The sequence below is a fragment of the Rhinolophus ferrumequinum genome, chromosome 2, assembly GCF_004115265.2.
Source record: "Rhinolophus ferrumequinum isolate MPI-CBG mRhiFer1 chromosome 2, mRhiFer1_v1.p, whole genome shotgun sequence".
Classification (NCBI taxonomy): Eukaryota; Metazoa; Chordata; class Mammalia; order Chiroptera; family Rhinolophidae; genus Rhinolophus; species Rhinolophus ferrumequinum.
The window spans coordinates 53909292-53929810 of NC_046285.1; the positions used below are offsets into that span (position 1 = coordinate 53909292).

General features: G+C 40.9%; 1 protein-coding gene across 2 annotated transcripts in view; it reads left to right on the plus strand.

The window, feature by feature from the left end:
• MB21D2 (Mab-21 domain containing 2) overlaps positions 1 to 20519 on the plus strand; it is a 105119-nt gene that overhangs the window by 78828 nt on the left and 5772 nt on the right. The window lies entirely within an intron of this gene.

Below are 20519 nucleotides of genomic sequence, written 5' to 3' on the forward strand. Positions count from 1 at the left end.
ATTGATTTGAATAAAACAGGTTGGCATGAGTACTGGTCTTTTAAAATTAACGTTTTACATATATGTGTGTGTATCTGGTAGTCCAAGCCTGTCATGAACAATCTTTTTCCTGTTTATTCAGCTCTCAGTCAAAAGAGTAGACTTATCTTGGAGAAATGCATTTTGTTAAGCTGTGAGTAGACGTAGTTAGGAATTTTCCAGCTGCAAGTCATTTTAGAGATTCTCAGACATTTATTTTTACTCAGTGTTTTCAAAGCAAATTGGACCCATTTTTGTATGGCATTAATTAAAATTAAACCTGTTCTAAACAGAATTGCCTTACAGGTAATCTTGATTTCTTTATTTTCGATGTTTTTGCTTAAAGCCACCTATAAATAAACTAAAACTAAGACTACTCAATGTGAAAATAATATGTATAAAAATACAAATTTAACTTTGAATGAATACTACACTGGCTTATAAATAAACCTTGACTATCATATTATATCCGATCATATTGGGTTAGTAGAAACTATAAAAATCAAATGTCAGCTGACTGTAGGCATTAGTGTGATGGCCAGGCTGTCCTGTAAAGGCTTTATGTTTGTCCTTTTGTACCCATCTCACCACCTCTATGTGGTAATACTCACCCAGGGTATCAGAGTTCTGCTTTAAGAATTAGGAGACCTTAATCTAGTTATGTCTCTTGACACTCACTGGCTTTGTGGGTTTTAGCTACTAGCAGTTCCTCTTTGGCATTCAGTGGTCTTTTCTATAAAATGTAGCAGTTAGACTAGATCAAGGACCCACATAGTATGTGGGTTCTAAGGACCCACATACTTTTAAGATGGATGAATGAGAGTGATGGAATGTTTCCTTCTGTTTTGCACACAGCGAAGCAAAAGCCATGAAAGATAAGTGATTTATTCGTGGCCACAGGGAGAGTCACCAACTCAGTAGGAATAAGCTGGCTCTTTCTGATCTTTTGGTCCTGTGCATCCCTTTGGACCTGATGCTTCCTCAGTCACCCTGATACCACCCACCTGGTCTTGGACGTTGTTGTTTACAAAGCCCAGTCATTTGCATTTGCTCTTATGTCTCTCAGAATAACTTCTAGGTAGATATTTAAAAAGCGTGAGAGTAATAAAGTTAGTTGGCAAGATCCCATTTTAATAATGAATTCTCTCCCACCATACCAGTAAAAATTGGTGTCTTAAATGAAGTTACATTACCTCTTCTATTGAATCTCATTTTGGGGAGACACCAATAATTAAAGTGAAATAGCATCAGGGTATTACAGGCTCTCCTCTTCAACTACGTTTAGAAACAACTATTAGGAATGAAGAATTTAAGCAGATTTTCCACTCCTCATTTTCCTTTGGATTAATACTATTAAGCTTGTGGCACACGTAATTAGCTTCTTTGTGACTTTCTGTGAGTAATGTCTCTTGGTAGCCACACGTATAGGAATATGATGACTATGTATTGATTGCTTAGAGGCAGATCACATATTTCCATGTAAAACAGTCCAAATAACGCATGGGTTCACAGGTGCCATTTCAACTCAATTTGCAGTTCAGCTGTAATACTTGTCTTATTAGCTTGTCTTTGGGGGAGTAGGAGTCTATCTAGTAGGAGGAAGGAAGAGGAAGCGAGCTAAGCAGAATTTTGAAATTGACCAGTCATCTCCTTGGCACTGCCTGTTGAGTCCTTCCCGGCCTCTCCCTTCTGTCCCCAGGGCCTTCCAGCACTCCGGAGGTCCTTCCATGGTACTTGTTAATCTAGCAATCAGTCCACTCTGAGTCAAAGGCCCCATCCCCGCAAGGCAGCTGTCTCTCTCCACTGCTGTGAGAGTGGCACACTCTGCTTGAAGACATTTATACTACAGAGTAAATGGTAACGAGAGCCTTACCTTCCAAGAGGCAGTTTCTGTTCTCTTTTTTTTTAAATTGTGACACTGAGCCTAATTGGTAAAATGTCAGACACATGAAGAGTGTAAAGACAGGAAATTCAGGCCTGAAAATGTCTCTTGGTTCAGTTCTCCTTGTCTGCCCCTGTATCTCCCAGCTTCTTTCATTTCTTGTTTGAAAGCTTCAGTTACTTTGCCATCTCCCGGGGCTGTAGTGGAGTTGTGAGGATGAGTGAGAGGAACAGGAAATGCAGATGTGGATAGGCATCACCCCATAGCTGTGTGAGATGTTTGCAAGTCAACTGTCTTTTGATTCAGAAGCCTGGATTCAAAGGTAAGATCCACAGACTGTAACTTTCGGAAGTATTTAACTTCAGAGTCTCTATTCCTTCACACTACTCAGGGCCCTCATAAAGATTAATGATAATACATTAAAAAAAAGAAAAAGCCCTTGCACCAACCTAGATGCTCAATAAATGGGTTGTGTTATGAAAGTCCAGGAGTGGTTGGATAGTGGCACTAACAATATCTGGAAGGCAGCAGCATCAAAGAGAATTTTCTAATAAGTGATATGTACATTGTTATTTGAAGGGTGGATAATGTCAGAGTACGTATTCTGTTTGTTTTACATAGATTTCTGGGAATGAAAAACAGGTGGCGAAGCTGCGATATAGGTACCCCCGGGGTAGTACCTCCAGATGTGTGCAGACAAGGCCAGCTGAGCTGCTCCGCGGAGGGTGGGGCCTTTGCAGAGAGAACCTGGTGCAGGATGCTGGAGGAGGGCTGCAAACCCAGCCCGAGCAGTCACTGAGATGTATGCACTTTCATCAGCAGTCATTCGTCGTCTGTCTGAGGCGAGAATCAATACCAGAAGGAGAAAGTGACAAATCATTCATTGCCCAGAGACTGGCTATAAATCCAGTGCCCGTTATTTTCTTTGTAACCACTTTGAAGACACTTCCACTCGTGTCTTTTCCCTGCAACACAGAGCCTCAACTCCAGACTTCCAAAGGTCTTTGGAAAGCTCTGCAATTATCTGTTGTGTTGTTAGCAGTTGTTATTTCCGAGGAATTAAAGACATATTTAGTTCCATCCTGCTTAAGTTCTATCAGCATTCAGAATGCCTTTCTTCTCCCATCTGTTCTTTAGTACTCATGAATTTTAGAGAAATAGTCTGTGAAGGGTCTGCGTGTGTCTGTGAGGCATTTGCGTTACACCTATTAGCTCTGACTTACTACACACTCATTCTTAATACATCTCCCCCTCCTTCCCCTTAACCCAGAAACACAAACTTTCTGTGTAGACTCCTGAAAGTCAGAAAGAACATTACAGACCACCTAGCCTGACCAGCTCACTTGGTAGTAAGGCAATGGCCGGGAGAGGGGAAGTGATGCCCTCTCAGGGAACTCCAGGACTGTGCCCAGGCGTCCTGCTTCAGGCTCAGAGCCCGTCTGGGGTCCGTCCACAGCTTCTTGCCAGAGCACCAGCTGCACAACTGGCAGGTATGCTCTCCCAGCTGCCTGTGCTTCCTCCAGCTCCTGTGCTGCCGTGGAATGTCTGGAAAGGCGTAGAGATAGTCAAATGAACGCGTCAAGTCAGAAAAGAGGGAAGCCTTTTTAGACAGTTTTGTGAGGTTGTGGACCTCACAATGGCGTTCTGGAGAGAGTAGATCTTCTGTAAGCACTGATTTGTTTTTCTGCTGAAGGCCAGCCCGAGGCAGGATTGGGAAATAGCTAGCGTGATATGACGCAGTGATATTCAAACCTCTTCCCCTCTCCCTTTTAAAGTCGTGCGCGTCTTACTTCAAATAGAAGCCTCAGGGAAGCCCAGTATGTAAACAAACAAAAGTGGTTGAAGTGGGGGTGAGGGGGGAGGCCCAGGTTCTGCCCAGTTGGTGCACAGTCTCCCCTACACTTCTCACCGGCCCACACCTTCCATTCCTTCCAGGGCTCCAGAGGAGGCTCTGCCCTTCGTGCCCAGTGGGGAAGCCAGCACTGCAGTGAAAAGCTGGGGTTTGGAACTCGGGCAACTCAGTGTTAGTTACCTTAGGCACATCTCTTCACCATGGAGCCTGACTTCCTTTTCATGTAAATGGAGGACAAGCATCAAACTGAAAGCTTTTTGCATGTAGATACTGAGCTAACAAATAATATACTTGGTTCTTAGTGGATGTTCTATAAATGTTGATTCCCACCTCTCTCTTGATCTTTTTTTCCCTTTCCCCCTTTCTTTGCTTTTTTCCTTTAGATGTCCTCTCCCTCTTCAGGAGCCCAGCGACCTCTGGCTCCAGCACTCTCCACACGTGCTCAGCTCTCCAGGAAAACTATGAGTCACATTCTAGTGTCAGCTCAGGTCAGCTCGGTCTTCCCAGGAACATTTCTATTGGTACCTCCAGATTCTGGCACAGGAGCGGCATCTTATCTCTCAGATTTTCAGTTAGTTAGTCGAGAGCTGGCGTGAGCAGTTGACATTCAGGGGAATTGTATCGAAGGGCGTCGCCATCAGCAGTCATTCCTTCTGACCGGTAGTCTGACTTCTATCCGTTGGTGGAGTACTAGTCTAGGCATTTATGTAACCGTGCAGTGCATGGGTTACTTAAAATCCTTGAAGACAGGGATAAAATGGACTAAAGTCATAATAAATACACACTAAAAAACAGCATTTCCATAACAGACCACATGCCAGTCTGAGCCAGGAAGCATGTATCAGTCTCTCCACGGGTTTCTGCACTCTGCTGACTGAGTATGTTTGGTTCACTTGTTATTCCTTGGTTGTACAAAATATTAATGTTCTGGGGAAACTGCATATGTACTGACACTACTTCTATTGTGTTCCACTGTTAGCCAGTCTGGTACGAGCTAGTTCATATTGGAAGGACACGTTGTGTATCAGGACAGGCTGCCCTAGGCCTCAGTCGCCTAACTCCCAACAGAGAACTCAGGGGGACACAGGTAAGGAAGGCTCCATCCCCGTGCTCACAAAACTCACGGTCTTGTGTGAGACATGGGAATGCACTCAAAAAGCTGCAGTACCCGTCGCACCACAAATCTCATAAAATACCAGGTTAATCAGGAAACAGTATGTGCGATTGTGGGGGGTTAGGAGGCAAAAGCTTTTAGGAGGAATAGAATTGTCAAGATCTCACCACGCAAGGATGGAGAGCAAAGAGAAGAGAGAGAGGGAGCCAGAAAGCACAGGACATATTTGGAGAACCGGCATGCTTTGGGGCCTCCATTTTGGTGCTAGAGCCACTGAGGGACATAAGAAGCAGTAAGGTAAAATTGGAAATGGAAGTTGGCTTCAGAATGTGGAAAGCATTGACTACCGGGACGAGGGCACCATCAAAGGAATTTGAGCAGGAGAGGGGGAAGGCTGTGATTAGTCATCCTTTAAGAAGATCCTGCGGCAGCTTATGCAGGTGGTGGTGGTTCTGATGAAGAGGTTTTGCACTTGTTCCTGTGAGAAATGTGAGGGCATTGACCTCTACTGTGACAATGGCACCTAGTGGCAGTGGGATGTGTGGGGAGGGCACAGTGCAGCAGACCTTTTAGAGGCAGAATCTCAAGCATTTATCAATTGAATGGATGGTAGAAGGCTCTGGTAGTACCTGTGTAATGATGACACATTTACTGTTTGGGGTTATGACGGTCAGTGTGGGGTTGGTTTTGGAATGTTTGAGGGCTCCTGCTGGGGACTGGAGGGGGTCATGGCACTCCTGGATTCTGCAACTGGTCTTTACTGAAATGTGGACAAAGTCTGTGACCCTTAGGTTACAGCGGGCTGATCCATGCAGACAGAATAAAAGAGCTCACCCTCAGCTCTGGGAGGCAGCAGGGTGTTCCCTCTGTTGAGAGGTCTTCCACCGGAGCTCCAGTCCTGCTCGTGTTCTGGTCGTAGGACCATAGCATTTTTAAATTTGAAAGACCTTAGACATCATCCTATCTCTAAACCCCTGGCTAGATGGAAAACTATGGCCCAGGAAGGACACGTGTGTGTCCAGGTGAAATCCAGGCCAGATCCTAGGATTGTCACTTACCAATATTTAGAAAATCTTTTAAGTAATTTCTGTGTATTAGATTTCTCCAGAGAAACAGAACCAAGAGGATATAAAAGGAGATTGATTATGAGGCATCAGCGCATGCAGTTATGGAGGCGGAGAAGTCCTCTCTGTCGTCTGTAAGGTATAGACCCAGGAAAGCTGGTGGTGGAATTTGGTCTGAGTCCCAATGCCTGAGAATCAGGGGAGCCAGCACTGTAAATCCTAGTCTGAGGGAGAGAGAAAAATGAGATGAGATCTTCCCACTGGAGTGTTTCAGGAAAAAAGGGGCAAATTCCTGCTTCCTCCCCATGTTTGTTCTATCCAGGCCCTCAAGGGCTTGGGGAAGGCAATCTACTTTACCAAGCCTACCAGTTCAAATTCTAGTTTCGTCCAGAAATACCCTCACAGACACACTCAGAAATACTTGACCAGAAATCTGGGCACCCCCTCATGCAGACAAGTTGACACTTCACATGCACTGTCATCAGCTGTTTGGAATTACTGGTTGGGATACTGTGTTCTTACAGAGCATTTGCTAAGTTTTCAGTTTAAATTTACCCACTTCCTCTTTTGACCTTCACATGATCTTACTGGTAGACAGACATCGTCCTTCTTTACAAGTAAAGCACACAGAAGCATGGCAGGTAGTGACCTTCTCCCGTGAATGAATGGCAGATCAGAATTAGAGCCTAGGTTTCTTATTCTGATTCCATTTTCTTCCCCACAGTTGAATTATAAATTCTGTGTCTGTGCTGATCATGTGGTTTTCAAAATGTGGGCCTGGACCAGCAGCCTCAGAATCACCTGGGAACTTGCTAGAAATGCAAATCTTTGGGCACATCCCAGACCCACTGCATCAGAAACTCTGGGGGCTGAGGCTCAGCAATCTGTGTTTTAATCGTTTCTCAGGATGATTCTCTGCATGCTAGTTAGAGAACCACTGTGGTAACAAGACAGCATCTATTCAGTATTCAGGATTTCACTACAGTTTGCTCATATATCAAATTCATCAGAGAATAGAAAAGATGGTATTAAAAACTGACCATAAAAATCAATGCATCTGGCTTTTTCTCTTCCTCCCTTTTCTCCCCACCCCCTTTGCTCCATTTGTCACTCCTACCAATCAAGTACTTTATGGTAACTTTTCTTTAAAAGTGTTTTCTGTCCCTTACAAAGCTGGCAGAATTCATGAGCTTTCATTCATTCAACTCACATTACTTGATACTTACAAAGCATGGGGAAACTGAAATCAGAAGGAGAAAAAAACAAGAAGGGAGGGAGGGAGATGGTTGAATAGGTAAATACTGGAACATTTCTTTAAAAAAAAGTCACACGGCCAAGCAGCAAAATAAAAACCAGTGTGATTAATTGACCTCGAGAAGTGTGAACAGAATACTATTTTTAAAAGAAAATTACATTTTCTCAACATCTGCAAAGTTTCAGACACTTTATTGAGAGCTTTATGTAATTATTCCAGTCACGACTTATAATAGCCTGTTGAAAGAGGTGGTATTATCCTCATTTTTTTAAAAGTGAGGAATCCAAAGTTCCAAAAAATTCGACTTATTCAAATGTCACATAGCTAATAAATCATGAAGGTAAGGTTCACATTCAAGCTTTTCTGTACCCTGAATTTATAATATTTCCATCACAGCATCCACATTGTCTCTTAGGGCATCTTTCTGTTCCATTTGCTTTTTTCATCCCCAAACTATGGAATTTTGTCAGTGAGTGTATGACATCCCACCATTTCAATAGGACTGCTGTAAACAGCAGGTGAGCATTTGGACTTCACCCATGAGAAGACTGTTTCTGAAACCCAAATCCATTTCTGACTCACTTTGAAAGCGTATCAGTACAATCAAGTATGGATTTAAAATATTTATATCCAAACTTCAGGCATTTTTCCTTTCATTTTTTTCTGTTGGAGCCTGCCCAACAGAAAAGAAAAATTAGGAAGGTATGACCTCTAGTGGAAACACTGAAAACTTCACTACAGTTTTGTTGGAGGCTTTTTTTGCCAACAACGCCCCTCTCTCTGTTTAAAATGGAATTGTGGAATTTTTCATCAGAAAGTCCCTCTCATGACCAGACTTGTACCTGTGCACAAATGTCATTTTTGTCACTACCTTAAAAATGGGATTTCTGCATCTCAGATTCACTCTGTGCTTGGGTTTGAGTCCTTTAATGACCTTTCTCAAGCGTCATCTTTTAAAAGAACGCTTGTCATTTCGTCTTTTCCCCACTTAGCTACAAAACCTATTCTGACTGGATTTTGGAAGAGACACTATATGAATATGGGTATCAGTATTTAATCCATCATGTCTCAGTTCGCTTCCAGAATAGTTGATAGCTTTGGAAATTGTACACTTCTATTCAAACTGTGTGATCTTTGGTTGCAAGGACTGAGCTGTAATTGTGCCCATCACCACAGGTTTATTGCTTGACTGCCAAGTCCGCCGCACAGCTGATACTCACTGACCCACATACGTGCTCCCAAGTGATGGGTGGTGTGTGCCAAGAGCCCTGAAGGATTCTTGGTTGGTTACACAATTGCTTTTGTCCAAGCTTAAGATTGAATAGAGGACAAAAATCAGCCGCTATCTCCTGGGTGGAGGGAGACATAAGGTGTCAGAAAAATATCTGGAGCAAAACAATTCATCTTTTTCACTCAATGCAAAAGAAGAACTGGGAGGTTGGAAATATGAATGTATTCCCCCAGTTGTGAGGAATGAAAGATGCCATATCTTTCCTGAATCTCAATCACTGTCATGTTTCTAAAAGTTCCACCAAAGTTTGTCTTTCCTGATTTGAAGGATAGGTAATCTCAGCTCTTCAAGATTTTAGAGATTTGCTGATACAGTGAACCTCTTCTAACTTGACAACGTTGCCTTTCTTGAGTTCATGCAGTTAAACTTTGAAATTGAGGGAGGGAACAGACAGTTTCAATTTTTTAAAGCATTTCCCATGTGTGGTTTAAAACACACGTCTTCTTGGAGAGGATGCTTTGGTTCTTCTGGGGTGGAATGTGATGACCCATATTTTCTACAGATCCCTTGGTTAGAGACCCTGGGTTATGGGCAGGTGGAGTGGAAAGAACCCTGGATTGAGGATCAGGATGTTGGATTCTGTTCCCCGCACCTGGGCCACGTGTCACATTTGCCTTTTGGGCTTAACCCGATCTGGACCATGGCAGTTGGAGTACACAACCTTGAAAGGCGGTTCTGGTTCCACTAATCTATGATTCATTCACTTTTTGTGTGGGGTACACATATACAACTTAAATTTCATTTCCTGGAGTCCAAGAGTTACAGAATTGGCAACTGATTCAAACAACATCCTTCAACACTATTACAAGGTTAAAATAAAGCAATCTCTCATGTCTCCCTCAATAGTCACCATTTTAGTTCACAGTTTCTGGCTAGAATATTGAATTCCTTTTTTCATTCCCCACACCACTGATTCTTGCTCCTTTTTTGTTTTTGTTTTTGTTTTTGTTTGTTTGTTTGTTTGTTTTGAAGGCAGAGGCAAAGTAGGAGAAAGAAGCCATCTCCCAAAATGTCACTTTCCCATTTCAGCCTTAAGAAACTCACTTTTTGACTTTCTCTTGGACTTTCCTTCTTTATTGTGTAACTGAATTTAAAAATACTGCAACAGTTTGCCCTCTTTCAAATATTCTACTCATGCTTGTAAACTGCAAATTTCAACTTCCCCATTGGGCTTTGGCTGGTTGTTTTTTAAGTCTGACTTCTTTTGATGTGAACATGTTCAAGCTCAAACAATAAAGTATGTTTCTTACCCAGACACTGAAAGTAATTATCAGGTAGATAATTGTGGCTCAGAAGAAGATTCTACTCTTTATTAGTCTGTCAGACTGTTAGTACTTTTTCCCATGTCAGTTTTCCTTGGAAGCACTTATTTGCTCCCTTAGTCTTCCTTAAATTATAGGTATGGGTGTAGTTGTACTAATCTGAAATTTTGTGTGGAACATTCCAGCTTATACAATGGAAAAACTTTTATGACTTGTTAGCTGACTTCTTTTTTGAAATAGCAGAATTTTGGGATGTTACTGCTTTGTTGTTTGGAAACTTGACTGAGGATATTGGTATTTAGAGTAACACTGATTTATTTGAATGAAGATAAAAACAGTATAGATCATCATTATTAATAGGTACTGCAACAATGAGCTATCTGGAAAATTGATGAATAACTATTGATTTGACACTTAAAGACAAGTTTTTTTCTAGGAATGATATGTATTTTGCTGGTATAGATAAGGAAAGAGATGCATCTTATCAATAGCCCCTGTCAGTCTAGGCGTAAGTGAGACCTCTAGGTTTACTGTCTATAGATGGCCCCTGGCACAGCCTTTTCTCACCCTTTCCGCCTTCCCTGCAAGAAACAAATTAATAACCTGGTGAAGAATCCAAGTGACACATGCTTCCTTCAAAATAATTGTGTGTGGTCAGACTAGTTTTTAATCAAGTTTAAGCGAAAGAACTATGTGGATATTTTGTACACTTCTGTGGGATAGACGGCCACCAAGAGCCTCAGTTTCCACATCTGTGCAATGAGAACTATAATGTTCTTCACAGATTATTGCTGGGAACAAGTGAGAAAATGGCCATTCTCTGGGAACTGCGAGACCTCATATCATACAATGTAAAGCAATGTTTCTTTTGTGTTTATTGATTGAAGCCAGGTTAAAAAATCTTGGCCCCTAAATCTTTTAGTGTATGTCATGCGGGAGACCCTGCTCGCTGCGCCATGTGTCATGCAGGTCGGTCTGCGGGGTCTCAGCTCCTGCTCCCCACACAAGAACACAGGACATGGTGAGGCCAAAAAGGAACACCCACGGAGCCATAGGTAGGGGAATCATACCACTATAGTCTCGCTGGTGGCCGGGCTGGAGACACAGGAAGCAGGAGCCACACGATCCGTATCCCTCACTCTGCCGCTTACTAGCTCAGCCACCATCTCCTTGCTAGCCCCCATGTTCTGCTAGCGTAGCCAGTTATATTAGTGGCCAATGGCTCACTGGTTACAGCTGACGGCCAAGTAGCCACAGCTGACGGCCATCTACTACTTGAGCCAGCACCTTTCCACGTGAGGCTGAGAGCCTGGAAACTGCACTCCTGGCTCTGTCCCCACAGTTTATTTCATTTATTTGTAGTCAGAATCAAACAGTTTTGCAGAAAGAGTGATGCCGTAACCTTGTAACATCAAGGACTGTTTCCTCTGCCTTTTGTCCCCCTTATTCCTGACACTTGAAGCTTTATTCGTGATTTTTTTTTCCATCTCAGCTGCAGCAAATGAGAGCTGAAACTCTGTCTTGCAATCTTCAATATACTTTGAGAATCAACTGTCAACCATATTGCCTGCCCAGACAAAGCAACCTTCAGTCTTGGTTCAACCTAGATGGAGCCTGTCAGCTCTTGAATTAACCAGATTTACTCTGGGAGACCAAGTGGCAAAGTTGTGAGTCACTGGGTGGTACCTGGGGGCAAATAGGCCCTGAGGTGATGCTTTTAATAGAGTCTTATCAAGTCTTAGCTCCTTGCTAAGCCTGTTTGCCCAGGGATTTCATTCTAGGATTTTATGGGTTTGGAGCCCTGCCAGAATCTCTTAGTAAATGAATGGAGTGAACATGCCATCTTGTGGCAGTTATTGGGAATTGCTTAGTGAGATGGAACCTATAGGGTCTGTTCTTACATATTCAAGGAAAAATGCCCCGTCATAATCCTTTTTAAAAAAATCAGGTATTAGACCTTAATCTTAGCTCACACTGTAATTATATTGTAGTTTTTCTCCTTATCTCCAGCTATGATTGTTGGCTGAAAATTGGTGCTTTGGGGAATGGCCTAGAGTTAAATTATTCTCAGAGAACAAGAGGAAATGTCTTTGTGTGGTTACCGTATAGTTTATGGTCAACTCATTAACAGGCTCCTGGGCTCTCCCTTCTATGTCTTCTGGGTATGTAATATGATCTTGCTTGCAGATAGAATAGCTCTCCAGTCCCTCATCACATTTGGAAATGACAGTGTCAGGTTGACTGACGCTGTCATCCTGACAGTTTCCATCTTGGAAGATTTTCATAAACTGTCTTTAGGCTATAACCAACTATTTGTTCATTCCATTGACTTTTGTTGTGTTAGGTTAGGATATAGTCCACAGATCATTAGCAGGACACCGACAGGTCAACAAATAATTAATAATTGGTCTAGGCACTACAGTAAAGAAAGTATGGACAAAGGTCATTGAATGGAGAGATTAAATATGTCATTTGGATTTTTTTCTGTACATTTTAGAGAAACAGAGAAAGAATAATCCCAAACAGGCTAAGTGAGAAGGCTAAGTGAGAAATGGTATTTTGGTCTTTGAATTTTGCTTGAGACATTTATAGCTGAACAACGAGGGTCCATTTGAACAACATTCCATTGTTGGTTTTTGCAGTAAACTGGGAAGCCAAGCTCACCTGTTTTTTTACTTTTTTTCCTCAAAGCTTTCTCCCCATTATTTTCTTTGTAGTTTGGCAAAGAAATGCCGATTCATAAGTAATGTATGAATTTTCATCTCTCCAAAGTTTTCCAGAATTGGAAGAAGATTTAGAATGTCCTTTGGAAAATGAGAACTGGGAGATTAGCAAAGCAAAAAAAAATGAATAGGCAAGGTGCTAAATGGAAATGCACTGGAAAACACGTTTGCTGATTAGAGGAGGCTGATGAACTCTTTTTGAGAACAGTGCTCAGATCAGTTTTATAAAACATACACTAGATCTATGACTTGATATGGGGAAGAGCAAGTAATTCAGTACCATCAGCTTATGCTTCTGTTCTCATAGCCAAATAATCTGAGGTGTTGTGATTCCATCCAGAAGTATTAGCAGAGATGAGTCTGTCTACCACTGCTAAATACACACACACACACACACACACACACACACACACACACACACAGGCGCGCACACGGCGGGCGGGGTGAGAGAGAGAGAGAGTTTTAGAAACAAGAACCACCTTGGTGTGGTAGTTAATTTGAGAAGTGATACTTAGCACCAGTAAGGAAGCAGAGCAATTGAAATAAAGAAGCAAGAAAAGTCAATCAAGGGTCTGTTAATGAGCTAATGAGTACATTATTCTTGTGGGACTCCCGAGGAAGTTGTGTAGAACCCACCTTAGAATTGTCCCACCAGAGTGTGGAGAAGCTGGGGCATTTGTCTGCTGACTCTGGTTCTCCTTTGCCGGAGGGTTGCCCCCAGGTATGTCAGTTCTCCTGCATTAACTCCCCTGCACTTCCTGGTAGTTCCTGGAACAGAGAGGGCCCTCTGGCAAAGGAGCGGAATCACTGGCCTTCAGGAAGGAAGCTGCCAGCGTGCAGGAAACTGCCTACCAGTGCAGTGAAGTCACGGTCAGGCTGGGATACAGGTAGGGCATCAACAGGGGCTCCTCCACACACATCTGTCACATATTCACATATTCACATATATTAAGAAAAGAAAAGTCAAGGGAAGTCTATAATTATAGGATTATTGTTAATTATTTTTAGATACGAGAATGGGACATATGCATCATGCAATGAGAAAGGAATGTAAACCACATGCAGCTGGGTCACAGGTAGAGGTGACTGGGACCAGTTGACTTAATTCTGAACATCTCCAGCACAAGTTTATTGCTTCGGAAGGTCAGGAGAGGTAATCTGGTCATCACTGATGCGTTACTGTATTCTGATGTCACTATTTGATATGATATTGGCATTACACTTGCTTTTCCCTTGTTATTGTTCAAGAATGAGCCTTCTAAAATGAACACTTCTTGTAAATTGAAAATTCTAGCTTTTGTGCCCTGTTAATGGCTGTGGGAAACTGCTGGTGGAGCTAATAAGACTCCCCTTTGAGCCTTGATAGTAAGTTCCGATTGGCAGAAATCATGCGTTTTTAGACTATCCTAAGAACTAGAACGGAAGGGGCAAGACTTAGTATGTGGGGAAAGCATGTTGATAACGTGTGCATGCATGTGCCCAGAACTCTCCATTTTTCAACTGCCACGTAAGCAAGCACCGGCCCACACACTAAGTAATTTGGTGTGCATTTTCTTGTTTCATTCCTGTGGCCACTCAAACAACTTTTAGTTGTCGTTCCCCGACTCCATTTAAGGAAACTGAACCCCAGAGTGGTTCATTATGTTGCTCGTGGATGAATTGGACTTGAATCCAGGCCTAACTCATATTCATTCTGTTCACAAGAGCTTAGTAGAATTTGATAAAGTAGAACTTTAAGTTTTGATTTTTAAGAAAGAAAATAATGAAAAACTGGAGAGGGTTTTTTCCCCTCAACCTGATTTTTGGATTATTAGTAAATGATTGTATAGACATATGCTGGCAATATTTCATATTATACCGTATAGCAAATTTCATGATCTCCAGCTTATGGTTAATCAGGAATTTAGGTCGACTAAAACAAACGATACACTCAACAAGTAGTTGCCTTCTCACCCCAAGGTCTATATTAGCCACTGCAGTAATAAAACAGTTGATCGAGTATGATAGTATCTTTCATTTGCTGTGCCTCTTTGCCAGTTACTGTGCCAAATGCTTTATGTTGTTATCATTTAAGAGGGAAAATAAGTCATGAATACAGCCCATTATGATAATAGGTGTAGAAAGCGCTGGTGTAAGAATTCAGATCAAGACCCTTCACAGAGGTGTGCAGGTGGTTCATTCCACAGAGCAGTTGTTCTGAGGGAACAAGAAAGGGCTGGAACCCAGCTCACCCTCTATGCCAAGCTGTGTGCCGTGCTGCATGGTGGTCCCCACCCGGATAGGCTTGCTTGAGCTAGCAGCAGTCCGGGTCTGGCTAGGGGCTAGGAAATGTTCCATTCATTTCCCCTCACCTTACAGGTTTTGTATGCCTTGCAGCTTTATGAGATTATCTTGTTCAGTTAAATCTTCAAAACAACTCTGGGGAATAGGTATTTTTTTTGCTAATTTAGTTTTATAGGTGGTGGAAAAAGGGAAGAATGTATGGGGACATTTAACTGAGTATCTACTATGTGCTTAGACATTTCATATCAACCCTATAAGGGAGGTTTATGGTTTTTGTTTGTTTTAAATAGATGAGGAATTGTAAGCTCAGAGGTTAAATAATGTGCCAGGTTTACTGAAGTAGTAAGTAAGTGACAAACCCAGGATTCAAACCCAAAGCTGTCTTACTCTTGATGCCAATGCTCTTGTACACATATTAGTGTCCTAATGGGAATGGAGCAAGGGAGACTTCTTGAGGAGGTGTCTTTTGGATCAGTTCTATTAATATACATACATATAGAATACATATAATATATATAAAATATACATTATATATAATATATTTACATATAAATATATATTTTATATTTATATGTAAATATATATATATACATATATACATATATATATATACATATATATGTATATATGTATATATATATATGTATATATATGATATATTGGGGATGCCAAAAATGTACACAGTTTAAGAGATGTTATCTGTGTATTACTTTTCGAAGTGGAATTACAGTAGCAATGTGTAGTATGACGTTCACTCAAAAGATGGTGTTAATCAAAGGAATGCTAACGTCATTCATTGTATTACAATTTTAATGCAGTTTTTTCCTTTCTTAAAATGTATATCCATTTTTTGTCACCCTCTGTATGTCTATGTATACACGCACACACGGCAAATACACACACACACATACACACATACACACACATACATATTTGGTCAACAAGTCATTACCATACATGAATTAATCAGTTTTCTAAAATATTTAAATAAAGTTACATGCAGTTATCTCAGAAATTATGCCAAGTAAAACAGACTGATTTATAAGACATATTACTATAAGTGTTAGTACTAATGATCACCAGCAGATTATTGAAAAGCTGGGAAGTTCTGTTAGTGTCTTCTGTATTTCCTGTGTATTATAGTATATTTATTTGGGAATATAGTACTAATCACTTCTTGCAGTTCAGAGTAGGTCTGTCCTGACTTATGATAAACGTGGATGGTGGACATATTCTGACGCTTTCCCAAGGTCACACTAATACTTTGACCAACGAAAGCACAGAGCTGGCACTTTGCCTTGAGACCTTTGCTACTTCCTTTCTAAGCCATTCCGCATTCATGGCAAATGAGGTCATGTCATAGGCAGAACAATATGTATGTGACATTCTGACCTTCGCCACAAACATGGGAGTAAGACAGTGTTGTCATTCTGTCGCTGAGGTGCTGACCTTGAATGAGTTATTTCTCCTCTTTGAACCTCAGCTTTTCTCACCTATAAAATGAGGGAGCTGTGCTCGCTTCCGCAGCACATATACTAAAATGAGGGAGCTCATGTATATGATTTCTGGCCATGAATGAGGGAAATGTTAAAATCTTCCCCAAACTGGAGTCATTAAAAATCCCATCAATTGGTGGTGACATTGTTAGAAGACAATGTCCATGCCTCCTTCTCAGAATGTTCTCAGAAGTAAGCTTGTCAAAAATACTTACCCCTTTGAAACACAAATCATAATGTTTGTTATCGAAAGGTTTTATATTGTTTATCAACAGCCACGGAGACTGTTCCCCTGGGGGATGTATCAGACTCACGGAAGGACTTCGGCAGCATTGTCCCATTCTGTTCCCTTCCTACCATTAAGAATCATTGCCATGATAAGGCACTGTTACTGGTGTGCCACATGAGTTGGCGCAAAAGAGATAACACATTTTTATGAAACAGCAAATATTGAGATAGTCAGGTGTTTTTGATTTACATAGAAATCTTTTTTATATACATAGTCAAAGATAGGTAGAGAGATAAAAATTATCTAGTTCTATAACTTTAATTACAAGACATAAAAGTTTTACTTCTTCGATAGATGTTTCTCCTGTCAACATAGGTAAGAGTTTTTTTGTCTTAATTTTGTTTTAAGGCATCTGTATACCGTGTTTCCCCGAAAATAACACCTCGCCGGACCATCAGTTCTAATGTATCTTTTGGAGCAAAAATTAATATAAGACCTGATATATTATATTATATTATTCAGTGGAATGTGATACAGTTTTATTTGCTAGAATATAAGGGAGTCGGGGACAGAGTTCCATTTTGTACTTGATATTCTAAAGATAAGCATCAAAGAACTAAGTGGGTGATGTGGAACTCACCCACTTCAACTCAAGGCCCCAGAAATATTAAGGTCTTCTTAAGTAGAAACTATGAAATAAACTGAAATCAAGGACTTAGTTACAGGAATTGAGGCAGATTTACTTTGTGTTTTAAGAGCAGACCTATGCCAATGCTTCCATGAAAAAAAGAGACCCACTTACAGGGATAAGCTCTTTCTTCGTGCCTCCTTTTTTTTGCTGCTGAAAGCTCAGTAGTGTGTGTGCATCTTCCTTTTGTTTCCACTCATGGCTTTGGATAATTTACTGATAGCTCAACAGCCAGAATCATTGGCTTTTACCCTCCTGAAATTACACAGAAATCCTCGGGTCAATTCGGAGGTGGCACTTACTGGCACTGATGCCTACAGCCGAAGTGTACAATTGAATTTTTTCCTCCTCTTTTTCCCTCCCAGCCCCTAGCTGTGTTTTAGTTGTGTGGCAATCCATCTGCTGTGGTAGCTGATGTCAGCTCATTTTCACTTAAACTTAACCCAGGGAAGTTTTCAAGGAAGGCATTTCAGTTTGTGTACTGCTGGGGAAGGCTCCAGTTTGTGTTACCAAATCATTTGTAAAGCTGCAGACCAGTGGGCTCCTCTGGCAGGCTAAATGTAAATGTGGATATCACAAGGGATTAGGTTCCAGAATGATGTGGCTTTAGGTACTTTTCTAACTTCTAGGAGCTTAGCAAATGAGCCTCAACCATATTCTCTTGACTGCTGCAGTTCTCTCTGCAGCAAAGAAATAAAAACTGTCCAAAATTACCCTAACTTTAAAGGAATAAGAAGTATCCAAAATTACCCTAACTCCTGAACATTTTGTCAAATGCTTGATACAGCTCTTCTGAAGAAGAACCAGCGTTTTAACTTGGTGCCTGAGCAGCAATTGGGAGGAAAGAATAGTTCAGTGTGTAGAGCAGCCACAAGTGAAAACACATTATAACTTCTTTAATCCAGCAGAGGGCAGAAGGGAGTTTTAGTTTTTGGTCACCTTTGACTATCCAAACAAAACTGTGACAATCTAAGGCAAAATTCAGAGGTACGTTTGTAAACAGATTATCTATCTCCAGCCTGTTAATACACAAGTTATTCTGACTCTATTGACATGTTCCAGCTACTGCTCTCAGAGCCAGTTTGATCCTATCTATGCAAAAGGATGTATAGATTATTGAGTTATTTATGCCTAAGAGAGGAAAACAAATAACAGTACCCAAATAACAATACCACTTCTAATCAAGTCAGATGTTATTTACTAACCATTTATATTTATGGCACTCCAATGCCAGAATATTTGAAATAATGACGAATAAATTATTTCAGTATCAAATCTTTCTCTTTTATAGTAACTATACCTCCATGTAAGTCTATAAAAGAATGACAGTGTTTTTCACAACCTACTGTGGCTTTTGAGAAGTCAGTCTTTCCTTCCATAGTGAAGCTACAACTTCGGGTGGCAGCATTTGCAACATTGTGAAGATGAGGTTTATACTGAAACATGATGACAATTAAGAAAGGAGTCTTTGTCCTGGTGTTTATGTAATTTTAAATCCTGATTGCAATTTTGGCCTCTAAAAAAACACTTTTAAAATGAAAATAAATGTCCCACGCTGAGTTGTAGTGATGGCTGTTTTTCTTGGGTAGTATGTTATTGTCCTAGGTTGGGTTCCTTAGGAAGCAGTCCCTGAAATGGAGTTAGGATGTCTATTAAAGGGCACCCTAGGAGTCAGCACCTGTGGAAGGTAGGGGAGGAAGCAGGATCAGGCAGAAGGAGAAGGTGGGTTTCCCTGCAGGCCCAGTGTCAGCCTCAGCTGGCCTCTCTGGGAACTCTGGATTCAAATGACTCTAAAGTATCCTGAACTGGGGCACTCCTACATTGATCAATTATTGGATATGTACCCTCCACCTGCACCCCAACCACAGGACATAACCTTGGTTGAGGTGGCTCTTTGCAGCTGAGACAGTCCTTAAGGGATTGCACTGACGGCACTCCTAGCAGCTGAGACAAGAAGTTCCTTTGTTGAAGAGGGATCTGGGTGGCACATCACAGCACAGTTGGTGTGAAAAACAGCCCCAAAACTCAGGTACATTAGATTTTCTTTTTGATAAATTGTTGACTCTCTAACATTGGTAACTTATTGATTGCTTTAAAAAGAAAGTGATAGCTTGCTCTATATTTCAATCTGTGTGGAAGGAAATGATACTAAACAAAAGACTTTTTCATGGTTACTGTGGTTTGAAAAATAGGAGTTTAAAGAATGTAAAAACACATTTTTATAAATGAGAGTTAAGTTCTGAAATATAGTGGTAGCATAAACACATATACGTGGCTTATTTATTTGCCTTGGGATTGTTCTATGCATAACAAATTGTTGATTAAAGGTAATTACAATGAATAATGGAATTGTGGTTTGTGGTAGTTCTTTGCTCTCTTCGAGGAAAAATTGTTAAATAAGTTACAGAGAGTGATGATGGTAGTTTGTCAGATAATGAAGTACAAGTGACTGTATAATAAAAAGGAGGCAGGGAGGGTAAGTTTGTGTATTTGTTCACAGAACAGTCATTTATGTCTGGCCTTTATTTAAGCACTTCGTGTGTAAGCCCTCTAGTTCTACCTATTCCTTTGCCATTCAGGCATATCTTCAGCTGTGTGCCTACTGGGTGCAGACCTCATGCCTGCTTAGTACCTATTGGAGACCGGTTCTCACTCTCAAAGAGCTCACAGTATCATCCAAAAATCCCATATGTTATCACCAGTGTCATCAAAAAAGTATACAATTTGGGGAGATGTTAAGCTCGTGGTGCAGGACATGAGTGTTCTAAAATTCATTTTTTTCTTGAAAGCTCCAGTATTTTCTCATTGCCAATGAATTTTTCCTTTGTTTTCATGAAGACAGGCTCATTGTGGTCATTTTTTACAAAAATGTCTATCAAATACCCAAGTCTGAATACCCACATTTTATCAGCTGTTCTTGAAAGTAAAAATGTGATTCTGTGAACAAAGCAGCTAAGTTAGCCCACACCTCAAAGAGTCACATGAGTGCTTTTCTTAAAGACAGCTTTTGTGTTTCAACATGAAGAAAAGTCCTTTAGGGTTACTTCCTATTTTCATCACGCAGAATATAAGAAAGGTGGCTTAAGAGTTGCAATTTAATAAAACTAATCCTTTTTTTTTCCAGTCAGGATTTTCTTTAGTGAACCTGGATGTTCTTCTTCTTCTTCTTCTTTTTTTTAATGCTAGTGCATATCAGTGCTAACGAATCGAATGACTGGTAGAGCAGTTTGGTACCACTGTCTTGACGAATGATAAGGCATCAATGGTTTTGCCCTCCATTGCTTTTGTACCATCAGTTCAAGTGTCAACCCAGTGAAAAAAGCAGACAGTGCATTAGTAGTATTATGAAAAGAATTATGACC